The sequence below is a fragment of the Aquarana catesbeiana genome, linkage group LG02, assembly GCF_042186555.1.
Source record: "Aquarana catesbeiana isolate 2022-GZ linkage group LG02, ASM4218655v1, whole genome shotgun sequence".
Taxonomy (NCBI): Eukaryota; Metazoa; Chordata; class Amphibia; order Anura; family Ranidae; genus Aquarana; species Aquarana catesbeiana.
The window spans coordinates 67,537,115-67,565,093 of record NC_133325.1 but is presented as its reverse complement, the minus strand read 5'-3'; the positions used below and the strand labels follow the sequence as shown (position 1 = coordinate 67,565,093).

General features: G+C 45.2%; 1 non-coding gene across 1 annotated transcript; it reads left to right on the top strand.

The window, feature by feature from the left end:
• The first annotated feature begins 20,535 nt into the window (after positions 1-20,535).
• On the top strand, positions 20,536-20,642 carry LOC141130656 (U6 spliceosomal RNA). Its single transcript, XR_012242428.1, has one exon. It is a non-coding gene; the product is annotated as a U6 spliceosomal RNA (small nuclear RNA).
• The last annotated feature ends 7,337 nt before the right edge of the window (positions 20,643-27,979 follow it).

The following is a 27,979-nucleotide window of genomic DNA, read 5'->3' as shown; positions in this document are numbered from 1 at the left end:
CTTGCAATATGAGCGGCTTTGTAGTATGATGCAAAATTTGGAAAGCCAAGGCCACCTTTAGACTTGGGAAGATATAGAGTGTAGGAGGGTATACATGGTTTGGAGGATCTCCATACAAATGTCATCACCCTTTTTTGGATTAGTTGTGTAAAGTAGGCAGGAATAGGGATCGGTAAGACTCTGAACAAATATAGTAGTTTGAGTAGGATCAACATTTTTATAGTATTAATTCTACCTAGCCAAGATATTGGAAGGTGTGACCATTGTTTCATTAAGTTTGTTACATGTTTTAAGGTAGATGGGTAGTTGGCTGAAAAGAGATCCGAAACGGAAGGTGAATTCCTAGGTATGGGATTGTTTTCCTGCCCAGGTAAAGGGAAGTGCAGTTTTCACTGTGTCTATTTCTCTCTCAGATAGGGATATATTCAGTGCTAAGCACTTTTTAGGATTGATTGTTAGTCCTGAGATGTAGGCAAACCTACTGAGGATAGGTAATGCCGCGTACACACGGTCGGACTTTTCACCTGCAAAAGTCCGGCGGACGCCGCCGGACCAAGTCCGGCGGACAATCCGACCGTGTGTGGTCTCCATCGGACTTCCGACGGACCTTTCGGGCGGAAATCCGACGTACTTTAGATTTGAAGCCTGCTTCAAATCTTTACGTCGTACCTCCGCCGGACTCAGTTCCTGACGGAAAGCCCGTTCGTCTGTATGCTAGTCCGAAGGACCAGATACGACGGAGGAGCAGGTTACTGCATCTCGCGCTCGCTGCAATAGGAAAAACTAATTTTCCCATTGCGGCGAGCGCGGGGGGCATCCCAGGCCCTTAGGTCTGGTATGGAACTTTAAGGAGAACCCCCTACGCCGAAAAACCGGCGTGGGGGTCCCCCAAAATCCATACCAGACCCCGATCCGAGCATGCAGCCCGGCCGGTCAGGAAAGGGGGTGGGGACGAACGAGCGCCCTCCCCTCCTGAACCGTACCAGGCCGCATGCCCTCAACATGGGGGGGTGCTTTGGGGGAGGGGGCGCCTTGCGGTGCCCCCCCACCACAAAGCACCTTGTCCCCATGTTGATGAGGACAAGGGCCTCTTCCCGACAACCCTGGCCGTTGGTTGTCGGGGTCTGCGGGCGGGGGGCTTATCGGAATCCGGGAGCCCCCTATAATAAGAGCGCCCCCAGATCCCGGCCCCCCCACCCTATGTGAATGAGTATGGGGTACATGGTACCCCTACCCATTCACCTAGGTAAAAAGTGTCAATAATAAAACACAACACAGGTTTTTAAAATAATTTATTAAACAGCTCCGGGGGGGGTCTTCTTCCGTCTTCGGGGGTCCCTCTGGTTCATCTTCTCCCGGCGTCCGGTTGGTTCTTCTCCGCTCTCCGGCCTCTTCTCCCGGTGTCCCAGGTCTTCGGCCGGCCCCTCCGCTGTCTTCAGGTAGCTCTATTGCCAGCGGAGGTCCGGACTTCTGGGCTTCTTGGCTTCTTGGCTTCTTGTGTTCTCTTCTCTTCCCCCAGATGTTGACACGACGCTCTCTCCGGCTGGACTGGTCTCTGAGGGCTGCGTTGTGACTTATATAGGCGGAGACCCCGCCCCCATATGATGTCACAGTCCCTGGGCATGCTGGGACTGTGACGTTTTAGGGGGCGTGGTCGACCACGCCCCCTAAAACGTCACAGTCCCAGCATGCCCAGGGACTGTGACATCATATGGGGGCGGGGTCTCCGCCTATATAAGTCACAACGCAGCCCTCAGAGACCAGTCCAGCCGGAGAGAGCGTCGTGTCAACATCTGGGGGAAGAGAAGAGAAGAGAACACAAGAAGCCAAGAAGCCAAGAAGCCCAGAAGTCCGGACCTCCGCTGGCAATAGAGCTACCTGAAGACAGCGGAGGGGCCGGCCGAAGACCTGGGACACCGGGAGAAGAGGCCGGAGAGCGGAGAAGAACCAACCGGACGCCGGGAGAAGATGAACCAGAGGGACCCCCGAAGACGGAAGAAGACCCCCCCCGGAGCTGTTTAATAAATTATTTTAAAAACCTGTGTTGTGTTTTATTATTGACACTTTTTACCTAGGTGAATGGGTAGGGGTACCATGTACCCCATACTCATTCACATAGGGTGGGGGGGGCCGGGATCTGGGGGCCCTCTTTTATAGGGGGCTCCCGGATTCCGATAAGCCCCCCGCCCGCAGACCCCGACAACCAACGGCCAGGGTTGTCGGGAAGAGGCCCTTGTCCTCATCAACATGGGGACAAGGTGCTTTGTGGTGGGAGGGCACCGCAAGGCGCCCCCTCCCCCAAAGCACCCCCCCATGTTGAGGGCATGCGGCCTGGTACGGTTCAGGAGGGGGGGGGGCGCTCGTTCGTCCCCACCCCCTTTCCTGACCGGCCGGGCTGCGTGCTCGGATCGGGGTCTGGTATGGATTTTGGGGGGACCCCCACGCCGGTTTTTCGGCGTAGGGGGTTCCCCTTAAAGTTCCATACCAGACCTAAGGGCCTGCGACGGGGCTCGCAAGGTTTCAATCTCGCCAAAAAAAGCGGCGAGATTGAATTCCTTTTCTAGTCCCGTCGTACCCAAGTCACGTTCAAAATGAACGGACTTGTCCGTGTGTGGGAAAGTCCGTTCATTCTGAAAGTCCGGCGGAAGTCCGTCGGGAAGACCGGATTCCGGAAAGTCCGGCCGTGTGTAGGCAAGTCCGGCCGTTCAGAAAGTCCGGCGGTAGTCCGCCGGAAGTCTGGCGGCAAGTACGTCGGACCTAGCTTTCTAGAAAGTCCGACCGTGTGTATGCGGCATAAGAGTTTGGGGCCTGAGACCTGAGGAGATGATAAAAATATTAAAATGTCATCTTAGAATAATCAAAGTTTGTGGTGATAGCCTCCTAGTTCTATTCCAGTTATTGTTGGGTTTGACCCGATGTATTGAGCAGGGGGTTCTATTAAAAGGGCAAATAGGAAGGGGGAGAGTGGACATTCTTGACACGTGCCTCTTTCTATTTTAAAGGTGTCTGATTTGTAACCTGCATATTTTATGTTTGCTTGAGGTCTGTCATATAGTGTGGCTATCCATTTAGTAAAGTGGTGGCCAAAACCCCATTTCTGGAGGGTGTGTAGCAAATAGGGCCATGAAACAGAATCAAAGGCTTTCCTGATGTCAAGGCAAAGGAAGGAAGAGGGGATGTGGCGAGTTTTGTCAATGTGCGCCAAAAGAACTGCTCGGTGCTTGGCGTGCAGGCATAAAACCTACTTGATCCCGGTGAATGAGAATGCCTATGATCTGGTTGATGCGATTTGTCAGGATTTTTGCTAAGACTTTTATGTCAAGGTTTAAAAGGGAAATGGGGAGATAATTCGCGCAAGATGTATTATCGGAGTTAGGCTTAGGTATCATACAAGTAATTCTGGAAAAAGGGAAGAAATACCGCGCTCTGAACAAAATAAAAAAAGCTAAAGCAAAGCAGCAACTAACATATGAAATACACACATATACCATCAGATAGAAAAACAATAGCTGCGCTAAAACAGTGAAAACACTTGATGATAAACCAGTGTGGAAAAATTGGATGTGAGCACAAATATGGTTATATTGAGTGAGCAAAAATGAAATTTTTGAGATAAAAAAGAACATGAAGAGCTGCCCGTTCACTCCAAGGATCACACGCGATGACGTCAGTACGTCCTGTCCGCCCAATGCTTCTCTTTGCTTGCCTTCCGGTAGGCGTGCATTTCTCATGGTGATCTACACTCAATGGTGATGGAAGACTGCACTATTTTGTTACAATATTCAATATTTAGTTGATCGCCCTGGACTTTTATGTTGAATTTCTCATTTAAGTCATATTTTCACTTTTTATCACTTTGTTGTCATAATATATGTTTTTTTCACTTTTACATTTTTTGATTGGGTTGTCACTTGTAAATTTCATTTTTGCTCACTCAATAGAACCATATTTTTGCTCTCATCATACAAGTAATTGCCATTAGCGATTCTTGTGGAATATCCTTCTAATATTATATTAAAAGCTTTCGCTAGGCGTGGAGATAAGGTTTCTGCAAATGTATGGTAATATATGGCTGAAAAACCATCAGGGCCTGGTCTTTTGTTTAATTTTAGTTCTTTAATTGTTTTCACTACCTTCTCTGTTGTGATGGGCTCTTCAAGAGGGGATCTTTGGTTCTGGGATAATTGAGGAAGATTTAATTGGGAATAAAAGGCGTCTGCGTCCGCAGGGTTAAATTCATTCATTGTAGAGTATAAAGAGGCTAAATGGGATCGGAATTTATGTACTATTTTAATGGCATTACAGATGTAATTATCCTTTGACAATTTAAGTCGGATTGGTTTGGTTTGTTTATTTAGAGAATTTCCAAGGAAGTGTCAGGTTTATTAGCCTTCATATAGAAGACATGTCTAGAATGGCGCAAGGATTTATCTACATTTTCTGTGAGGAATAGATCATATTCCAGACGAGCCTTTTCTAATCTAGTTTTTGTGGTTGAGGAGGGATTATCTTGGAAGAGTACAAAAGCATTGTTGTATTATAGCTCTAATTTTCGTTCAAGATTTCTCGCTTAAACATAGCAGATCGTTGCTGAAATACCCCACGTAGCACTGGTTTATGTGCTTCCCAGAGAGTTAGTGGAGAGATTTCAGGGCAGGTGTTGTGTATCAGATACTCTTTTAGGGCTTGTTCAATTATTATGCGATGAGATGGGTTTTTAAGTAAGATGTTGGGGAGGTACCAAGATGTGTCATGTGGGAGGTACCAAGATGTGGTATAGTGGAGGTTATTGTAGCATAGACCGTTCTATGATCTGATCAAGGGATTGGGATTATGTTTGATGAGAGAATAGTATCATACCAATAGTTAGAAATATATGGTCAATACGAGAGAAGGTTTGGTGTGGGTGCGAATAATGAGTATATTTTCTTTTTGCCAGATTATTTTCTCTCCATAAGTCCACTAAGTTGTGTCTCAAGAGAAGTTGTGAAAAGGATTGCTTTAATGGGCTTTTTGGTGGGATAAATGGTGATTTGTCTAAAAATGGGAGGAGGACTTGGTTTGAATCACCACACATGATAATTGTTCCCATCTTGTGTGTGGATACTACTTGTAGAAGGTGTGATAGAAAAGGTGTTGGTTGTTTATTTGGAGCATAATAGGAGACAATTGTGACTGCTGTGTCCATAATGTGTCCCAAGAGGATAAGATATGTCCCTTCGGGGTCTTTAATTTCCGATTTAGGAATGAATGGGATAGAGCGGTGAAAAGCTATAAGGTGTTCCGCGCTGTTTGATGGTAGCTGAGGCCGTGTAAATTTGCAGATAAAATGAGCTCATAAATTTGGGCTTGGAGCTCACTGCAAAGTGAGTTTCCTGTAAGCATACTATATGTGCTTTCTGTGATAGAAAGAAACTGAACGCTTTAGTGCGTTTCTGCAGTATGTTAATACCCTGAACGTTCAGGGACATAATGTTTAAGGGTGCCATCATAGGTGATAAGGGAGATGATACTCACCACTTCTCACATTTTCCTGGCTGGATGGAAAGAGAAAGAAAAAAACATGTAACATATGAGGTAAGATATAATAATGCAGCCCTCAAAATTGCAACTCGTCTGCTCGCATTTGGCGATTGAAATTATGAGCAGTGCGAGTATGGTCAGGGCTGTGCTGTCTGGAAATGGATAGGGAGAGCCCCCCCCCCCCCCGCCGTGCACAGACTCGCACAGAGGGGCATTTCAGAAGGAGCAGTCCGCCGCCTGGGACCTCCCTTCTCCACCTCCCTCCTGCCGCTCGTCCCCGCCCCCTGCACAGGCTTGCACAGAGGAGCATTTCAGAAGGAGCAGTCCGCCAACTGGGACCGCCCCTCTTCGCCGCACTCCTGGCGCTTGTCCCCAACCCCTGCCCCCCGCACAAGCTCGCACAGAGGGGCATTTCAGGAGGAGCAGTCCTCCTGGGACCGCCCCTCTCCACCTCCCTCCTGCCGCTTGTCCCCGCCCCCCGCACAGGCTCGCACAGAGGGACATTTCACAAGGAGCAGTCCACCTGGGACCACCCCTCTCCACCTCCCTCCTGCCACTCATCCCTGCCCCCCGCACAGGCTCGCACAGAGGGGCATTTCAGGAGGAGCAGTCCACCTGGGACCACCCCTCTCCACCTCCCTCCTGCTGCTTGTCCCCGCCCCCCACACAGGATCGCACAGAGGGGCATTTAGAAGGAGCAGTCCGCCTGAGAGCGCGGTTTTCCACCTCCCTCCTACTGCACATCTAAGAAGTGGGGCGGTGCATGTCATCAAGGCAGTGCTAGCTGGGCAGGCTCAAACCCTCTTCGTCTGCCCTCAGTGTTTAGACGATGTCTGACCCCCATGGCTGCAGGAGAAAGGTAACGTTGCCAGTGTGCCTTGATTGAAAGCAGCACATGGAGGCGTTGAATTGGGAAATGAACAAGATGTGTGCTGGGAGGAAAGGGGGTGCTATTTGGAGGCATAGGTGTAATAACTGGCTAATCCAAGAATTGCCCGTGATAAGAGAAAAAATTCTCTATTAGGGGGAAAAGGGCCATCATCAATCTTCCCATATATTAATAGTGGGCGATCGAGGGAGGCAAAGTGGGATACAATGAACTACCATGTGAAGAGGAAAAGCCCTATAAAAAAAGGAACATCCTAAGGTTGTATAGAAGCATAGCCTGCACGGCCATAAATCAATATTGGGCTAATAGCTCCGCTTGATCATATAGGGAGAGGTGTGTGTTAAATAATCTGTTTTTACTTATTGCTGATATTAGCAAGTTGTATTTTGCCCTGTACACACTACCGGTTTCTCCGACGGAACTCCAACGGAATTCCGCTCAAGCGGTCTTGCCTACACACGGTCACACCAAAGTCCGACCATCCACTGACTGGAATAAGTCAGTAAATAGTTGATAATTATAACCCTTGAAGGTTAAGGCGTTTTTTTTCTGAGCTCCTGCCAATAGTTGCTCTTTCGTGCGATAGTAATGAAATTTTGCAATTATATCACGTGGAGGGCCATCTGTTTTTTTGAGCATGAGGGCCTGATGAATTCTGTCGATTTCTAAGCGTTCTATTGGTAAAGCCAGTTGGAGTTCTTGGAATAGAGCCGTTGTGGTTGATTGCGAATCTATTACCGTTTCTGGGATTCCTCTAATGTGGAGGTTGGAACGTCTGGCTCTGTTTTCATAATCTTCCAGTCTGGATTGTAGTATTACATTTTCTTCTTTAAGATTTTCCATTTTTGACACAAAGTTTTGTGCTGATATTTCAATATCATCAACTCTGAGTTCTAATGCTGCTGTACGGTTTCCCAGTTCTCTTATTTCCTTTGTAAGACTATTTGTAATGTGCTCTGATGTTTGTTTCAGTGCTTTTTGCAGCATATGTTCAAATTGTTTTAAAAGTGTTGGGGGAGCAGAGATTTCCAGAGGAGTCTTGTGAGGGATACAGTTCTGTGTCCGACTCACCTGGAGAGTTTGGTTGCATGAGTTTTTGTTTCTGCTTGTGAGAACACTCTGAGGTGCTGTGTGAGATAGGTGCCGGCGCCATTTTAGCTGTGGCCCGCGTCTGTGTCTCCTTGATGGAGGAGTTTTTAAACTTGTTGCGGTTGCATCCCAACACCATTTTATGTGTCCCAAATGGAGCTCTGGGGTCACGGGAGTAAGCGGAAGAGGGCAGGGTTTTTTTACCGGCGGGTTTATACTGTACCGAGGTTTTTCCTCTGTCACGGAGGGGAGCTCTAGCAGCACATTACCGTGCATGCGCCCTTCGATTTATTCCTTTTTTAATCAACTGCCTAAAATTTGGCAGGTGGGCAAAGCAGGCTGGCGTGTCCATACATGTCATTGCCTTATTATCGTTCACTTCTCGCTTTGCAGGTAGAGCCAGATTTCAAAATTATTATTTTTGAAAGTACCGACAGTCATAAAGTGTGTGCCTAAGCTCTGGAGGTCCTTTGTGAAACCCAACTACAGCCCCCCTTTCCTTCTTCTGGGACCTCACCCACCTTCGTGCACACCTGCACCCTCTATAAAATCTGTGTAGATTTTTTCCAGTTGTCTTCGGTCATGTTTTCTGATGTCATGAGTTCTTTTTCTGTGACACCCCTCTCTACAGCAATCCTCAGTCCAGGATGACCCCAGGAGAGCAGGTCCATGTCACCTTGGGCTCATAGGTAGCGGGTTAAATCATCAAGCATCATTCAACCCAGAAGAATGCCCAAGACAGGGTGAATATTGCAGCAAGAGCTGCTTTTTCTTAAACAGCTGGAGGATGTTCAGAATCACCTAGCTCCTTCTACCCTAGCCTGTCCCTGGCCCACCCCTTTTATTCATTGAATATCAGTTCTTTCAATTAGGTAGGCTCAGCATTACATGTGGGCATTATCTAAGGGAGGTCATAGATAATTTTTTTTTGTTTTGTTCAATCAGCGGGTTGAAAAAAAAAAAAACGACAATTCCCCCATCCACACACTGAGTCGCTTTACAAGCGTTTTAGCCTGTAAAAAGCCTGTAAAGCGCCTCTCCTGTCACTCCAGTGTGAAAACCCGAGTGCTTTCACACTGGAGCGGTGCACTTGTGGGGCATTAAAAAAAGTCCTGCAAGCAGCATCTTTGGGGGCGCTTTAGGAGCAGTGTATACACCGCTCCTAAAGCACCCCTGCCCATTGAAATCAATGCAATAGCTACATGGGCGCTATTAACCCCTTCAACGGCCGCTAGCGAGGGTTAAAAGCGCCCTGCTAGCGGCCGAAAAGCACAGCTAAAAGGATGGCAAAGCGGCGCTAAAAATAGCAGCGCTTTACCGCCAACGCCCCCACCGCCTCAGCGTGGAAGTGTCCTTAATGTGGATGGGGAAATCCTCCCTCTGAGCCTTACTGGCAATGATCATTCAGAAAAAAGTGTTGTGCACACATCAATCGACATCATCTAGCCTATACATGGATTGAAATTCAGCCAGTCCCTGATGAACAGGCCAGATTTTGATTAATGTATGGCTGGCCTAAGATTGTTTGCATGCAAATACAGTCTGCCTAGTAACGCCCACTTCTCCAGACTGACACCTACCCATCAAGGCATATTGATATTTGCATAACTCCTCCCAAGAGACAGTTCACTGCTTGTATCAGGAGTGCAGGCTTATGAGAGGAGTACTGAGGCAGGGTGCTGTGATATAGTTTCATGAAGCTATATATTGCAGATCACTTTTCGTACAGCTAATGCTCATGCTCACGCGCATGTGCCAGCACAAAGACGAACTTTGGCCACTAACCAGCATGCACTGACACGCCGGTACATCCGTGTGCACCAGTGCACATCAGCGTGCGCATTGGTGAATGCACGAGCATTGGCACATGTGCATTTCCAGTCCTGGGAATGGTGCCAAGCTGCTTATTTAAAGGAGGCCCTGACACATGCTAATCGCAGGATGTTCTTCAGCTACCCGTGACCTATGTTCCTGCTCTTGTTATCTGATCTCCCATTGTTGACCCAGCCTTGTGGATTCTGGTCTCTGACCACACTCTGCTGTCTTGCTGGTCTCGACCTCGGCCGGCTGCATGACTAGGCTTACACGTTCTCCTTATGTATGACTCTGGCTTTTCTTTCCATCCATACCGACTTTGCCTTGCCATCTGTTCTTGATCCGATCGGGTACCTACATCTACCCCTACTGTGTGTCCCCGCAGTCTCTGGACCAAGCTTTCAAGGTCCAGTTCCTCCTGGGTGCCTTCCTGCACGTCGCCATTCTTGGTCCTCTACTGGAGTGCTTGCAGTGCTGCTGACTGCAGTCCTGAGACTATTGCTACCTGATTTCTGCCACCCGTGCTTCTTTGTGCCCTGACCAGAACCACAAAAGAAAGCCGTCTTGTTACTTCGGCCTCCAACCAAAGTATGTGACAAGCACAAAGACCCAGTGATCAGAGGTGTAACTAGATCCTTCAGGGCACCCATAACCCCCCCACCCCCACCTTCCATCGAAGCCCTGGGCTTCCAGTTCTGGGAAGGTGTCCATAGACATCCTCCCAGAACCCTGCCTCCCGCGTGCTGCCTGGGGTGAGCATCCAGCATGCTCTGTGAATCAGCTGATCACAGATAATGATAAAGGGCTAACCACAGCAGCCCTTTACCAAGTTATCAGCTGATCACATGAAAACAGACTTATCGGCAGTCCTTTCTTCCCACGATGTGTCTGTTTGAGGAAAGGAGAGCCGTTAACCAGCAAGACAGTCAATACATTGTTTACACTGTACCCGATCAGTGCTGCCTATCAGTGCCCATCAGTGCTACCTATCAGTGCTCATCAATGCCCCTTATCTGTGCCCTTCAGTACCACCTATCAGTGCTCATCAATGCCGCCTATCAGTACCCATCAGCAGGACTCTGAGTTGAGAGCATCCCTCTCATACAGCTCAGAGTCTGCACTGACAGTTCCCACTCCCTCCTCCCTCGCACAGGCAGGACAGGAGAGAGCTGATCTACTCCTTCTCCTCCCGTCCCTCTCCACCTGTGTGCACTGCAGGAAAGTGTTAAGCTAAGCAGCTGAATGATCAAACTCAGCTGCTTAGATTCACAGTTCCCAGGGTGCACACAAGTGGAGAGGGGCGGGAGGCCCCCCTATAGTGGCAGAATGCTAGGGCAGCTTATCCCCCCTTCACAGCTCTCACCTGCTTGGTGACCCAGATCCCAGCAGCTCAGGGATGTCTCACTCTTGGGAGCAGCAGGTTGCTTGGCGTGCCCTGATGTCAAGGTGTGTTCCCAAGCAGCTCAGTGTGGATCTGGAAGAGAGGGGCCTAGGAGCAGCAGAGGGAAGCTGGATAGGAGGGGCGACGGGGCGGTAACATATAGAGGAATCGATTCCTGCCTCCTGCAGCCGCTGAATGCCTGTGGGAGGGAAAGGAGGAGAAGCGGGCATTCAGCGGCTGTAGGAGGTGGGTATCGATTCTGCTATACGCCCCTCCTATTCAGCTGTACAGGGGGTCTCACAGGCCCCCTGGAGCATGGGGTTGGGTACAAGTGTGGCCCTCGCAACCCCTGTAGCTATGCCAATGCCAGTGCTGGTGTCAGTGGATCTAAAATAAGGCATGTATGAGGGAGGAAAGGATGAACTAGGAAAAGCAAAATATAGGCAGATTTTAAGGAGGAGTGGAGGCTACATATCAACAATGAGAGAAAGATAAGTGTTAACTATGTAGGTGGGGTGCAGCTTGGTAATTCACACAGTCAGGTGCAATGGAAAAAATTGAAATAGCAACAGTGTCAGGAGTCATGAAACAGATGGAGACAGAAAATGCAGTAAAAATCACATCTTTTTTGATAGCCAAATCAGGTAGTCAGAACAAGCCAGGAAATCGGGGAGCCAGAGATCAGCGTAGTCAGAGGCAGCAGACAGGATCAGGAACCAGAAGGGACATCAGCCAGGCAAGTCTTCAACAGGAACACAGCAGAGGGTCTCTAGATATGTTTGAATAAGGCAAAGGCAATTGATTAAATAAACCAGGCAGTTTAAATAGCCAGGAGGGGCTGGCTGTGTGCTTGACTGACGAGAAGGAGATGATCAACAGGTGAGCCATTGTGGAACGATAAGTTCTGGCAATTAACCGACAGCTGAGCAACCTGAGCACAGAGAAGGACTGAAAGCCCAGCCCTGACAAACAGTTGCCCCTATGTCCAGTAAGTCACTACTAAAGCATTTATTGCATGCTGCCAGGGCATGCAACCCTAGTATGTGGAAAAAAAAACAACCTCCACCTACCATCTCTCAGTGGTTCACCAGGATGAAGGACATTCAACACATGGGGCATTTGTGTGCCGTCCGTAGAAATAAGACAGATGAGCACAACAAGCGATGGCTTCACTGGGACTTGTTCTACTATTCAGAAGAATACTTATCGATATCTTCATTTGCTAACATTTCCTGTATTGGATTCAATTTGAGGACCCCCACCCCTTCCATTTTCCCTATCATTCGGCTCCTTCCTCTACCCTTTACTATAAATCTCTCTTTTTTTCTTTCTTTCTCTCATCTCTCTTTTTACATCTTCCCTTTCTCCTCAGACACCTTTGGTGGTTTCTCTTTTTCAAAAATAATTCCAAAATGCTTTATGGTGTGCGTTGATATCGTGGGTATAAAAAAGTGTCAAAAATAATACTGTGCCAACTAAGATATACAAAGCAGCCAGCATAACAATCAGAACACTTGTGAACCAATAAAAATAAAACAATGTGGCGCTAAAAATATGTGATGTTCGTTATTGGGCTAAACCAACCAGAATGTTCATCTGGAGGTCAAAAATGCACAATAAAGTTGTTAATGGAACATAACTCTACTGAATAAGTGTAAACCAAACACAATACAAATATATCAAAATCGCATGTGTGTCTGTGAATTAATCTAACAAGCCAAACTTCTAATTGTGCGTAATAAAATCCTAAGAGTACAAAGACCATAGGGAAATGTGTATCGACCAATTAGTGTGCAAAAAATATCAATGATATCAACAAAAGAGATGCCTCCATATGATATACACTCCTGTGAATAATATTAAAATCATAACTAAAGTGAATCTGAAAATGAACATATATGCAGTGTTCAAAAAATAAAAACTTCAATAAGTGTTCTTTAAAACGTGTATCAGGTATGGGTGAGAAATGACTTCTGGAGCCTTCAGTAGAATATATTATATCGATCTCCCATGGCTGGGACGAACTTCAAAGTGATATGACACCCGAATTCTTAATGCGGATATAGACAGGTTAAAATACCCTTACCGGAATAGATGGACTCACTAGCCAGCGCCTGAGAGTCAGACAGGCTTTAGAAAGTAAATGGAGGTGATTGTCCAGGAGAGGGTAGATGTAACACTGTATCCAGGCTTGATGGAAGGATGGCAGTAAAACTCACCAATCACTCTATCCAGATCTCACTGCTTTACAGTCTCCATGGTACGGGACTGTGTGGTGATCCAATTGCGGGTCATCACGAAGGTGGTATATCCCTCAAAACGGAGAAATGGAAAAAATACTTCCACAGTGTGAATCAGCTTCCAAAAACTTTTAATAAAAGCTTGTATAAAAAAACACTCTGGCTCCTAAAAGAAGCAGGGACCAGATGCAAACAGGTAATAAAAAAGCGCTTACATGAATCGTGGCTAAACAGACATATCGGACCCAACGCGTTTCGTCCGCATGGACTTCAACTGGGGTATGACAGCTTGCAGGCCATGCTCACAGGTTCTGATTCTTGTATTCCTGACCTTTTTTCCACTAGACGCTACTTCGTGGCATTTGTATTTGGAGGTATTGAGGTTCATAACCTTTTCCTCTCGATGGTATTTTGTATTGGTAAATAGACCTTTACGGTGCTAGTGATTAATTTCTACTGCACTTGCGACTGGGCCCTGCCGTTCTGCCGCTGTGGGGGGGCCCCAAGACCCGGCATCTGACCCTGCACCTCTGGCTGTCAATTTAGAATGCAGTGAGGGGGAGGTGGGAGACAAAGATCGGCAGCATCTCCCTGGGGCTTGTAGTTCTCTTCCTGAGTCTACCCAGTGTTTACAGTGGAGAGGGGAGGGGCCTCTGACCCGAGCATCTAGCAGTTTCACTCTGCAGTTTACAAGCGATCGGCTCTGCTTGTACAAGGTTACCGATACATGCTCGGGTCAGAGGCTCCTCCCCTCTCCACTATAAACACTGGGGAAGAGAGCTACTAATCTCATGGAGATCCCACCACCCGTGGACACTATAGAGCTGCCGATCGTCGCCTCCCACCTACCCAGCCCAGGTGCCAGGCAGGTACACGGGGGACCCGTGGAAGGGGGGGCGGTCTAGGGACCCTGATGTAAGAGGGGGGCTCTCTGGGGACACTAATGTAAGGGGGGGCCTCTCTGGGGACACTAATGTAAGGGGGGCCACTCTAGGGACACTAATGTAAGGGGGGGCCTCTCTGGGGACACTAAAGAAAGGGGGGGCTCTCTGGGGACACTAATGTAAGGGGGCTCTCTGGGGACCTTGATGAAGGGGGGGCTCTCTGGGGACCCTGATGTAAGGAGGGGCTCTCTGGGGACCTTGATGTAAGGAGGGGCTCTCTGGGGACCTTGATGTAAGGAGGGGCTTTCTGGGGACCTTGATGTAAGGAGGGGCTCTCTGGGGACTTTGATGTAAGGAGGGGCTCACTGGGGACCTTTATGTAAAGGGGGCTCTCTGGGGACCCTGATGTAAGTAGGGAGGCTCTCTAGGGACCTTGATGTAAGGAGGGGCTCTCTGGGGACCTTGATGTAAGGAGGGGCTCTCTGGGGACTCTGATGTAATGAGGGCTCTCTGGGGACCCTGATGAAAGTAGGGAGGCTCTCTGGGGACCCTGGTGTAAGGGGAGGATCTCTGGGGACCTGATGTAAGGGGAGGCTCTCTGGGGACCCTGATGTAAGTAGGGAGGCTCTCTGGGGACCCTGATGTAAGTAGGGAGGCTCTCTGGGGACCCTGATGTAAGTAGGGAGGCTCTCTGGGGACCCTGATGTAAGTAGGGAGGTTCTCTGGGGACCCTGATGTAAGGGGAGGCTCTCTGGGGACCCTGATGTAAGGGGAGGCTCTCTGGGGACCCTGATGTAAGTAGGGGGCTCTCTGGGGACCCTGATGTAAGTAGGGAGGCTGTCTGGGGACCCTGATGTAATGAGGGGGGCTCTGGGGACCCTGATGTAAGTGGGGGATCCGCTCCCAGATATGTAATAATATGTATAGAGAGAGAGAAAGAGAGAGAGGGGGGAGAGAGAGAGAGATACATGCATATGTATATTATATAAATGTGTATGACTTTCTTTACTTTGCTGCTATGAGCTCTATGAGATCTTTTGTAGACCCAGCAACGCCCCAGGTGGGGGCCCTTCATGGTTTCTTGCTGCGGGCCCCTGAAGATTCTAGTTACGCCTCTGACTGCAGTGCAATCTCCTTTTTCTATAGTTTTCTAAATTTGTGTTACTGAGGATTGTTCTTCATGGCCTATTTGTACTCATTCATAAAGGCACCCCTCCTTAAAGGCACAGGGGCGTACTGGACACCCAGCATATAGCACAATGGCAGCAAGGGTGTCCAGTACAGCACCTCACCAATATTTTAAAACGAATGTAAAACAAAACAACAGAAATTTCAAGCTCAACTTACCGACCAGCCTGCTAACCAAACAAATTGTTCTGTCTAACAGTATGCATTAAAAACAGGGGTTTAGTTTCGACACATTTGCAATTACATGCATAAGCTAATTGCAAATGTGTGTAAACTAAACCCCTGTTGCCATTGTGCTATGTGCTAAGTGTCCAGTACGCCCCTGTGCCTTTAAGGTGGGGTGGGCTCCCTTCAAGCTCACCTGCCCTCTGCCTATCCATTATAATGGATATGTTTCTACTGTGGAGGCTCTCAGATTTAGAGTTAGGACTACAGAACATTCTGGGGTGCCTTGACGGGCTCTGTAGCTTACACATGTATTTGCAAATGTGTGCAAGCTAAACCCCTGTTTTTAACGCATACTATTAGATAGGACAATTTGGTTGGATAGCTGGCTGGTCGGTAAGTTGAGCCTGGAATTTCCTTGGTTTGCCTTAAATAGGACACAAGATGCCAGTGCCAGAGTCACATGGGGTGGCAGCATCCAATAGGATAGCTTCCGGTGACCCAAGAAACCATAGCGGAACCTTGTTTCTCTTGATTTCCTCTGCAACAATAGTGCTGGTGTGAAAGAGTACCACCTGCAGTGGAGAAAGTAGACTGCACCTGCCTAAAGTCTTATGCCGCGTACACACGGTCGGACTTTTCGTCTACAAAAGTCCGACAGCCTGTCCGACATACTTCCGACGTACCTTCGGCGGACTTGCGGCAGACTTTCTTACGAACGGACTTGCCTACACACGACCACACAAAAGTCCGACGGATTCGTACGTGATGACGTACACCGGACTAAAATAAGGAAGTTCATAGCCAGTAGCCAATAGCTGCCCTAGCATGGGTTTTTGTCCGTCGGACTAGCACACAGACGAGCGGATTTCGGGGTCCGTCGTACTTACGACGTAAAGATTTGAAGCATGTTTCAAATCTAAAGTCCGTCGGATTTGAGGCTAAAAAAGTCAGTTGAAAGTCCGGAGAAGCCCACACATGATCGGATTACCAGCCAGCTTTAGTCCGTCAGCGTCCGTTGGACTTTTGTAGACGAAAAGTCCGACCGTGTGTACGCGGCATTAGAAAAAAGGAGGGGGGGGGGGGGTAAAAATACAAGCTGTCTGGTAAAGCTGGCCATACACCTATAGATTATCTGCAGATTTTCTATGGTTAGATGGAAAAAGTGCAACAGATTTCTCCATGTTCGCTAAACTGTGTGGATGGAGGAATCTCCCACTTTTTCCATCTAACCATAGAAAATCTGCAGATAATCTATAGGTGTATGGCCAGCTTAAGAGTATGCTGGATTTATACAAATCTAAACTAAATGCTCTGTAGCTGTACTCTGTGCAACTAGATGAAACCTGATGTTTCTCTCACTCCCTAATATTGATGGCAGTCCTGGGAGCTTATTAGATAGCTCCTTGCTGGGATAGGATCAGAGCTCTATTGCAGCCATGTTAGTCAAGATCTATTTTGTGCCAGGTTTACAAGCAAGTAGCTGATTTATGCTGTTTACAAGACCTGCTCACCTGTATTACCCTACAAGGTAGGAGCAGTCCTTCATGTGCAATTATTTAACCCTATAGGCATACCTGTACTTAGCATGTATATGAGGATCTGTTTATGCCATTTGATTTATTGGTATAACGGCACACTATAAGGAGCTGGTCTCAATATTGGCTAATTAGATATTATCTACATCTTCAGATTACAGTCTCTGGATTCCCTTATGCACCTTGGTCATTGGAGGCTTTGTCTCTGAAGGCATGGCTTTTCAATTATCCATAACCTCTACCTGATCTGAAGACGGATCCATTTACTCTGGCTGGTACATTACTTCCCCCCCCCCTTTTCCTCCCCCCCTCCCCCCCTCTCCTTGCCTCTCTCTCTTTCTTTCCCTCCCTGACCCCCACCCCCCATCTAGTTGTGCCTTATGCTCTCTTCTACATATGAATGTTCCGGTTTTACCACAGATGTACATTGGTTATTATTACCCCCCCTTTTTTTGGACAGTTGGGATTCTCTAGCTCACTACCCCCCTTGAGTCTACTGGTGATATAAATCTCTTTACCAGACACGTCCCCGCATGTTATCACAGGTCACCATATGCGTGTTGAATCTTGGGCCTTTGGGATCGCTTCCTCACGGTACTCAGTGGTTCTGATTGAGACGCACTATTGAAAAGTCTTTATGCAAAAATAATATTAATATGCTACTGTATGTTTGTTTTTTTGTTTTTTGGTGTATATCCTTCTCTATTATTTCCCATTACAGGTAACCCAAACAAGCTCCTGAAGAAGCATTCAAATTTGCGAAACATGTAGAGCCATACCGAGCTATATCAGTTTGAGGTTATTTAATGGGAACGGAAGGGGTTTATCCCTCTCTCTGGTATAGGGGCTATTCCCCGATCCGTTCTCATACATTTATGTAGTGACATATAATACCAATTTCCGCAATGTACTGCGTTTTTAAAAAAATGTTTACGTTTATGTGATTCTTTTTAAATTTGTGTATAAATAAAAGTTTACATTGATTTTTATGATTGGTGCCTACAAAGTCCAACTGTTTCGTTCTCCTGGGTATTTTTACTTTTACCCCCCCCCCCCCCTTCCTTTTTTCTAAGACTTAAAATAGGACGTTGGCACTGCTCTACATATGAGACCTCCACAGTCCATCCTGTGATGAGATCTAATAACCCTCCAATCTTTCTGCACCTGCCTAAAACTGAATCCTATCCAACACACTGAATCACTTGATACCCATAAATACCTTTCCAAAGACATTCAGCAGCCAGCTGCAGACCATACATTTTCCCAGAACCAATGCTCCATCTTTGCAGGATCTGTCCAACTTTATTCAAAGTAAGAAGAATGCTGCAGGAGGAGTGAAACTCCCTTGCTTCACTCTGAATTGACTATAAAATAAAGTTAATAACAAGAACTAAAAAAAAACCATCTTCCTGAATCCCCAATAACAAGTCACTGAGTGGTTTAAGCTAAGCTACTAATAGCCACTTATAACTTGGTTTAAGATGAACGACCTTTAAAACACAAAAATACCATAATAGAAAAGAGTAATGTATTCCGCCCACATTCACATTTCATTTTCCAGCTCTGAGAATAAAAAAAATGCGGAAAAAAACAATATAAGGCTTAAAAAAAAAAAAGTTTAGAAGAATGACGTTTCAAACCATTCCAAAATCAGCCTCCAATTACCCAGCATTCCCTCTGATTTGTCCTGCATGAGTGTCAGAGGCAATCTTTGTGTTTAAAGAGCAGCCTCTCAGTTTGGGTATTATCCAGCCAAAATAACGGTGCCTTTGTTATCCTCCCCTTGAAGAAAATTGAATTTTGAGGGGCTGGATCTAATACACATGGCTATATGGAGGGGATGCCATCTAAATGTCAGATGATTTCACCTGAAAAAGGCACAAGCACACTACTTAGGAGAAAAGATTTTACTGGTTAGACTGAAGCTGCTGTGTAAATGTTAGGTCAAAAAGCCAGTGCCCCAGTTCAAATTAATCATGGAGAAATACGTTTTATAGGAAACATGCACTGGACAGGAATACTTATATGTAGCTGGTGAGCATTGCCAGGAAAAATGAAGTGTTTAATGTATCCAATATTTTTATAGGAAAGCTCCAAGCTGATATAAAAAAAAAAAAAAACAACATTTAGAGGTCTAGTTACAAAAAAACAATGCTGTGTGAATGTTTCAACATCAGCACAAACACCACAAATAGTCGTAATGTTTGTAATATGTGTGAAATATATTTTCTATGTATTTCCTATGATTGTCAGCTCCATCTAGTGGCCATAATGTAGTATTTTCCTCAAATACCACAATCAGGAAAATACCGCATTATGATCACTAGATGGAGCTGACAATCACAAGAAATACATAGAAAATTAAATTTAGGAAAATAATAAGAGCTTATTCGATTGATCCTTCCCAATACAGGTGCAGAGAACTTTTTGCGTAGCCTCTACGATTAAGAACGGAAAAGGATGAAACGCATCTGAGGAACAGGGAATCGGTGTCTGTGTGCAGACAGCTACCATTTTGTTGAAGCCTGACCCACAAGTGCCTTTCGGGACATAAAACCTTGGCTACAACCAAACTTAGTCTCTGTGTCCAAGAACAGTGTATTTCAAACTTTTTTCAGCCAAGGCACCCTTTAAAATTATGCACAATCTTGGGGCACACCAGTCAAAAATGTAAAAAATGTAAATGTTATTTACCATCAATGGGAGACCTGAGCCTGGAATAATACACACAACTGCTCTATTCTGGCAGGGATGAATAAGAGACACATAGTTTGTAACGCAGAGTTCAGTTGTTTGTAATACAGATTTTAGTAGTTGGTAATGCAGAGTTCAGAGATTAGTAGTTTGTAATGAGTTCTCAGAGTATTGAACTCTGTGTTACAAACTACTAAACTCGGAACTCTGTGTTATAAACTACTGAACTGTACATTACAAACTACTGAACTCTGCATTACAAACTACTGAACTCTGCATTACAAACTACTGAACTCTGCATTACAAACTACTGAACTCTGCATTACAAGCTATTAAGTAAATTCTAATTTAACATAGTTTAATATCTTGTAATGCAGAGTTCAGTAGTTTGTAATGCAGAATTCAGAGATCAGTAGTTGGTAACACTGAGTTCAGTAGTAGTTCAGAGTTAAGTAAATTCTAACACAGAATTCAGAGTTTAACTTTGCTACTGCACTTAGTGTTACCAACTACTGATCTCTGAATTCTGCATTACAAATTACTGAACTCTGCATCACAAACTACTGAACTTTGAACTCTGCAATACAAACTAATGAACTCTGAAAACTGTATTATAAAATACTGAACTCTGAAATCTGCATTACAAATGACTGAATTCTGAAATCTGTATTACAAACTGCTAAATTCTGCATTACACACTACTTAACTCTGCCTTTGAAACCCCTGAACTCTGTGTTACAAACCACTGAGTTCAGAGTTCAGTAGTGTGAAACACAGAGTTCACAGATCAGTTGCAACTAGTGCAAAAATACTATTATATAAAAAGAAAAATTATACATACTGAAGACAACACCTGCTGAGTGCTATGATATCAACCTATACAGACATTGCATGTACCTGTATGAGCTCATAGGCTTTCATATGCAGTAATAGCATAAGTGAAATGGTATGTAAAGAGAGGGGTGTGTTCAAAAAAACGGCAAAACCAGCATTAAATCAAGAGGTCATCAACCCAGAGAATGTAGTCAAACAAAAAAAGGAGGCAAAGAGGAATGGGCGTTGAACGACGGCCTCTTAAAATATCAAATTACATTGAATACACAAATCATTTAAAAAATCAAAGAGCTATGTCCTCGCTTTGGCAGGACATATACTAAAATTGGAACAATACAGAGAAGATTAGCATTGCCCCTGCGCAAGGATGACATGCAAATTCATGAAGCGTTCCATATTTTTTAAAATATTGCAACATGTTAATGGTTCATTAAATATGCAAACCTAGTGTTGCCTATATAATTTTGAAGCATGTAACCAATATTGTCTCTCTGTTTAATATGTAAAATCTATAATAAAAATTATTGAAACATAAAAAGTCAAAGCTCTATTACACAAAGATATTCTATATCAAATAGACATTATAGAATCCCCAATATAAAATCAGGCAGGAGGTAACAATCAGATTATTTGTGGTATTTTCCTACGTGCTTCACGGTCGCAGCCGCTTCTTCAAGGCTTTAATTTATTGTCATCTAATCAAGTACCTAATATTAACAATCAGAGTAAATACAATAAGTACAAATGTATACATACAGTATCTCACAAAAGTGAGTACACCCCTCACATTTTTGTAAATATTTTATTATATCTTTTCATGTGACAACACTGAAGAAATGACACTTTGCTACAATGTAAAGTAGTGGGTGTACAGCTTGTATAACAGTGTAAATTTGCTGTCCCCTCAAAATAACTCAGCACACAGCCATTAAGGTCTAAAACGTGGCAACAAACGTGAGTACACCCCTAAGTGAAAATGTCCAAATTGGGCCCAAAGTGTCAATATTTTGTGTGGCCACCATTATTTTCCAGCACTGCCTTAACCCTCTTGGGCATGGAGTTCACCAGAACTTGCCAGAGGTTGCCACTGGAGTCCTCTTCCACTCCTCCATGACGACATCACGGAGCTGGTGGATGTTAAAGACCTTGAGCTCCTCCACCCTCCATTTGAGGATGCCCCACAGATTGCTCAATAGGGTTTAGGTCTAGAGACATACCTGGCCAGTCCATCACCTTTACCCTCAGCTTCTTTAGCAAGGCAGTAGTCGTCTTGGAGGTGTGTTTGGGGTCGTTATTATGTTGGAATACTGCCCTGCGGCCCAGTCTCCGAAGAGAGCGGATCATGCTCTGCTTCAGTATGTCACAGTACATGTTGTCATTCATGGTTTCCTCAATGGTTTCACACTAGCGGTCTGATTGGGACCGCCTGTCAGTTTTTCAGGCAAACCCGATCGGACTCTCCAGTCTCCTCTATGGAGCGGTGGGTGTAAACGGACATGTGTTACATCCAAGCCGATAAAAACAGATTGGATTGGATGGCAGTTGGGTATAAACGGACAGGCGATCCATTTCCATCCGACCGCCCATGAAGAAGAGTGGGCTGTGTCTGCTCTGCAAAAAGTGGAGTGGACATGGACCAGCTATCCGCCTACTCAGCAGGGATCGGCGGACAGATGAACTCCTGGCAAAGCTGGCAAAGGCTGAGCTGTTATTTACATTTTCAGGGCTCTGCAGGTCTTCCGGAAGTCTATTGGGTGGATTGGTTTTGTCTGCTTCTGGAAGAAAGTTCCAGGGTCACCTCTGTGGGTTATGACTGTTTATCTGACCCAGACAATCCCCAAGGAACTACAATCAGGGATATGTCCTGGGAAGATGATAAATGTTTGGGAGCACCCTTCCAGAACTATCTCCACTCTAGGGCTTATTCTTGTGAGGAGGTCTGTGTGAAGAAATGCTGTTTGGGCTTGGCAGCATGAGCCATGTAATGAAGCTGGAGCGCATGCCTGATAGGGAACTGAGCTAAAGGGAGGATCTTCTTCCTGCAGAGCACATGTGTCAAACACAAGGCCTGCGGGCTGAATCTAGCCCTGCCATTTCATGTGGCCCTCGCACTTCTCCTGCAGCTCAGCCCCCACCTTGTCTCAGCAATCAGCAGCAGAGATGAGGACAGATATTGCTAATTTCTGTGCAGCTTTGGAGAGGGTCCTCTTTGCCCCAGTCTCAGCAGTTGGCAGCAGAAAGGTGGACTGAACCCCTCCTACAGATCCTGCGCCTCTCTGTGCAGTCACAGCACCCCTCATCTCCCCTGGTCTCAGCATTCAGCAGACTCAAGCAGCTGACTTCCGTCCTCCTCTGATCCTCCTCTAGACCCTGCACTTTAATTATTCATTACATTTTTTTTCTTTCTTTTTTCAATCTGGTTTACGTACAGCAACCAGAGCAATACAGTGTTAACCACAGTACCGCTGTACTACTCTGGGAAGGTGATCAGAATTTTTTTCCCACACTATGATTGCTTATAACTGTGCACTTTATGGTTATAAGCAACCATTTTTTTCTGAATGAAAAATACTCATTCAGTGTTTACTATTGTGATTATCTATGATTGGCCACAGCTAATCACATGGTACAAATGGGCTGTGATTGGCCCTGTTTGCAACATGTGATGACTGTGACCAATCACAGAGCTCATCACAATAATACACAATGAAAGGCATGTAACAAAGCCTTTCATTGTGTACAACTGTCATGTGATCTGCTTTGATTGGCCACATCAATCACATGGTACCAGTAACGGGCCAGTACAGTAATCTGTCATTAGCCATGTCCAGTGGACATGACAGGTGACAGATCGAGCCGCAAACCAGTTTCATACATTTAAACATATAAAGTGGGAACCAGTTCAGAACATTTGAGCATTAGGAAAAACAGAGCCACTAGCCAGATTGTCCCTTTTTTAGGGTTTCCAAGCCCACTTTTTTTCAAAGAAACAACCCATACTATAAAGGCTGTGGGTGGTGATCACCACCAAAATATGGACCCAGGATTGGAAGCCTCATCACCTCCCAGTTACCTAACTCCAGGGCCCTGATTATCAAATCTCTTAAAACAAACACCCTCAAGCCCTTCAAACTGTATAGGGGAGAACCTTGGGTCACACCAAATCCTCTTTACCCCTGCCAAACTGCACACCCATGTTACCACGTGACCTGCCATGGCCCTGTCTCAATGTACAGTTGAGCTCATAAGTTTACATACCCTGGCAGAATTTATGATTTCTTGGCCATTTTTCTGAGAATTTGAATGATAACACAAAAACTTTTCTTTCACTCATGGTTAGTGTTTGGCTGAAGCCATTTATTATCAATCAAATAAAAATGTGCAACCAATAAAAGCATATATAAATGCAAACATGTGCTGTGGTTAATTAATGTGCTGTGATTAATTGAAAACAATATTAAACTATATAGTCCAAAAAGTGCTTGACCCAATGCAAACAACCAGGACGAACTTCTCAGAAGAACAAACGATTTTTCTGTTCAAACAAAGTAAGTAAAATGGTGCTGCTTAGCAGATGTGATGGATATCAAATTATAGAGATCGGATAGGCACACACAGGAAGGATCACTTGGCCAAAAAAGATGTATCCACAGGCTCTTCCAATGGCGGGATCCCACCTCCTGTAGCGGCTTTCCTCTGCTGCAGTATTTCTCACAGAGCCTTTAGCAAGATAAGCTCCACCGTGGGATGTATTATGAAATGGAAAGAAGAGGCTTCATGGTGCAGTACTCAAATTAAAAGGTGTTTATTCTTTAAAAAATTTGGAGGCACTGACATCCAAACAAAACAGCATTCAGTGTATTCAAACCAGCCGCGGCTCAAGCCAGCCAGCTGGTGCGTGGTGACGGCAAGACCTGTAGCTCCACCCGACGCGTTTCCCTGTACAAGGCTTCGACTGGGAAAGGAGGCTCCTTTCCCAGTCGAAGCCTTGTATGGGAAAACACGTCAGGTGGAGCTACAGGTACAGTGCCAGAAGGTTTCAGGCTTCTCTGTGCTGTTTGGCGCATTGTAAGCTGGATACTTTGTGGCATTTGCATAGTAATGGCTTTCTTCTGGCGACTCGGCCATGCAGCCCATCTTTCTTCAAGTGCCTCCTTATTGTGCATCTTGAAACAGCCACATCACATGTTTTCAGAGAGTCCTGTATTTCACCTGAAGTTATTTGTGGGTTTTTCTTTGCATCCCAAACAATTTTCCTGGCAGTTGTGGCTGAAATTTTAGTTTTACTACCTGACTGTGGTTTGGTTTCAACAGAACCCCTCATTTTCTACTTCTTAATTAGAGTTTGAACACTGCTGATTGGCATTCTCAATTCCTTGGGTATCTTTTTATATGCCTTTCCTGTTTTATACAGTTCAACTACCTTTTCCCGCAGATCCTTTGACAATTCTTTTGCTCTCCCCATGAATCCAGAAACATCAGTGCAGCACTGGATGAAAGATGCAAGAGTCTGTCAGGACTCCAGAAACTCATTGACCTTTTATACACACACACTTATTACAAGCAAACAGATCACAGGTGAGGATGGATACCTTTAATAACCATTCAAACTCCTTTGTGTCAACTTATGTGCATGACATCAGGCCAAAATCACCAGGGTATGTAAACTTTTGATCAGGGTCATTTGGGTAGTTTCTGTTGTCATTATGATTTAAAAAGAGTAAACACAGTTGATTGATAATAAATGGCTTCAGCCAAACACTAACCGTGAGTGAAAGAAATGTTTTTGTGTTATCATTCATATTTCTGAAAAATGGCCAAGAAATCATAAATTCTGCCAGGGTATGTAATCTTTTGAGCACAACTGTATATACAGAGCCTACTTTATACAAAAAAATATGAAATTACAGTGTTTGCTTGTATAAATGAACACAATAGGAGCCATTAGCTTTCACAACATCTCTGTTCATCAATTAGACCCTTGATAACAGGTCAATTTAATCCAACACATATGGTCTTATAATTAGACTGTAGACTGTGAACACAAGTTGCTGTAATAACAGAACACAATACATATTACCTCTAATGTTCTAGTTTAGACTCTGCCATTAGCACAGAATGCGTTGTAGGCAGCTCTTCAGTTTTCTATTGGGTTTTATAGGTTTGCCATTGCTGCATCAAACAAAAAAACAGAAAAACTATTGACTGTCAGCCATATCTGTTCCTTGTAAACTACCCAGCCAATAAATATTAGTTCTGCAAAATAAAAAAGGCTTTTGGATTCAGAATCAATGGACATCAGTACTAACAACACAGGCTATTCAGAGTCAGAAAAAACAAAGCAATAGGTATCAATTCATAACTGCAACACATTTTTAGGACCCAATACCAGTCAAACATTTAAAAAGAAAACTCAATATTGTTGAGTGGGTAGGGTTGAGAACCTTTTTATGGTTTATACTGCTTTCTTTGTCCCTTTTGGGAAGATATACCCTCATTTCTTGTCCAGGAGATACCCTGTGTTAAAGTGTCATAGGACATCACTGGGACAAGAGTTTCTATTGGGGACACAGTAGTAAAAACCTGTCCATTGAATCTAAAACTAAAAAAAATGTTTTGCTTTTTTGGGGTATTCAATTATCCCCAGATTGAAAGAAAACAAAAACTGAGAGGTAGGATTTTTCTGACAAAGGAGACTCTATTAATCTCTTTTGTCGTGACTGCTTCTGTCTGCGCATATGCAGCTCAGCATACATTTATGGCACCTCTCTGCGCCGCGGTGAGGGGACTCCTGGGCACATGTATGGGAGTGATTTCATTGTGGCTCAGCCAATCAAGTGGTCAAAGAGTCTTAAACTGGAAGGAAGACTGGGAGAAGATGGAAGTGTCTGTGACAGGTGAGAGAGCTAAAACCGCAGCACTAGAGGGGATTGCTTACCAGGTAAATCTACCATAATGTCCTGATATGCTGTGTAATGTGCTAACACATTATGGCATGAAGCCCCCAATGGGAATTTTTCTACATTTTTTTGTGACCAGGTTTAATTAAGCTTTAAAATGAACTATGCATACTTAGGGTGAAACTAAAGTCCTAAATAAAACAAACTGTGAGCAGGCAGGCGTACTATTGCAGAAAAGACATGCATGTACCTGTCTGTTCGCAGTCGCGGCTCTTTAACCATGTCATCGGCTGTGTCCAATTGCAGCCAGTCACATGTAAACACAGAGATGGCGGTAATCGCCTCTCATCGACTCACACTGACAGAGTGTGTGGCAAAGAGAGTCGATCAACGGCATCTCCTCCCAGGGGACATCGAGACATCAGTGCCCTAATTACAATAACACGCCACCAGTGCCAGCTATCAGTGCCCACCAGTGCCAGCAATCAGTACCCACCAGTGCCAGCAATCAGTGCCCACCAGTGCCAGCAATCAGTGCCACCAGTGCCAGCAATCAGTGCCCATTAGTGATGCCAGTCAGTACTGGCTATCAGTGCCCCCTATCAGTGCTGCCCATCAATGCCCATCATTGCCCATCAGTGCCACCCATAAGTGCTCATCAGTGCCACCCATAAGTGCCACCTATCAGTGCCCACCAGAGCCACCTATCAGTGCCCACCAGTGCCACCTATCTGTGCCGCCTATCAGTGCCCACCAGTGCTGCTTATCAGTGCCCATCAGTACCACATATCAGTGCCCACTAGCGCCACCCATCAGTGCCCATCAGTGCCACCTATCAGTGCTCACCAGTGCCCACCAATGCCGCCTATCAGTGCCCACCAGTGCCGCCTATCAGTGCTCATCAGTGCACCTATCAGTGCCCACAAGTGCAGCCTGTTAGTGCCCCCTCATCAGTGCCACCTAATCAATGCCCATAAGTGTGCCTCATTAGTGCCCATAAGTGTCACCTCATCAGTGCCCATAAGTGCCACCTCATCAGTGCCCATCAGTGCAGCCTATCAGTGCACATAATGCCGCCTCATCAGCGACCATCAGTGAAGGGGAGAAATTACTTATTTCGAAAATTTACTGACAGAAACTAAGGAAAACTTTTTTTCATTTCAAAATTTTCGGTCTTTTTTAAAAAAAATTTTGTAGTAAAAAGTAAAAAACCCAGCAGTGATTAAATACCACCCAAAGAAAGCTCTATTTGTGTTAAAAAAAATGATAACAAATTTCACACGGTTACAGTGTAGCATGACCGCGAATTGTCATTCAAAGTGCGACAACGCTGAAAGCTCAAAATTGGCCTGGGCAGGAAGGGGGGTGAAAGTGCCCTGTAGGCAAGTGGTTAAAGTGGTTTTAAAGCAAGCTTGATATGATGGGCACTCAGTAATAGAGAGAAGTCAGGACCGATTGGGGACCGCAGAAGAGGAGGATCAAGACTGCTCTGTGCAAAACGATTATACAAGTATAACATAACATGTTTGTTATTTTAAAAAAATCAGTTTCAGAATAAGCAGTAAAACAAGCCCTCATTCACCCTTGTAGCTATAGGCATTGTGGGGTAATTCATCTTTAAATTCACACAGAGGCAGTGGAGTACTTTTCTTATGATTTACTATTATAGCAAAAACTGAAACTCAACTTCAGAATCTTTTATTGTGATTTTTTGAGAATGTATATCTTCACACTAAAAGCAGCTAGATAGGTAAGTGTGGGTTTATTTTAAAGCTTTTGTTAAAGCGGAGCTCCACACAGAAATTGAACTTCCGCCAGGGCCGATCCTAGGGTCACAGA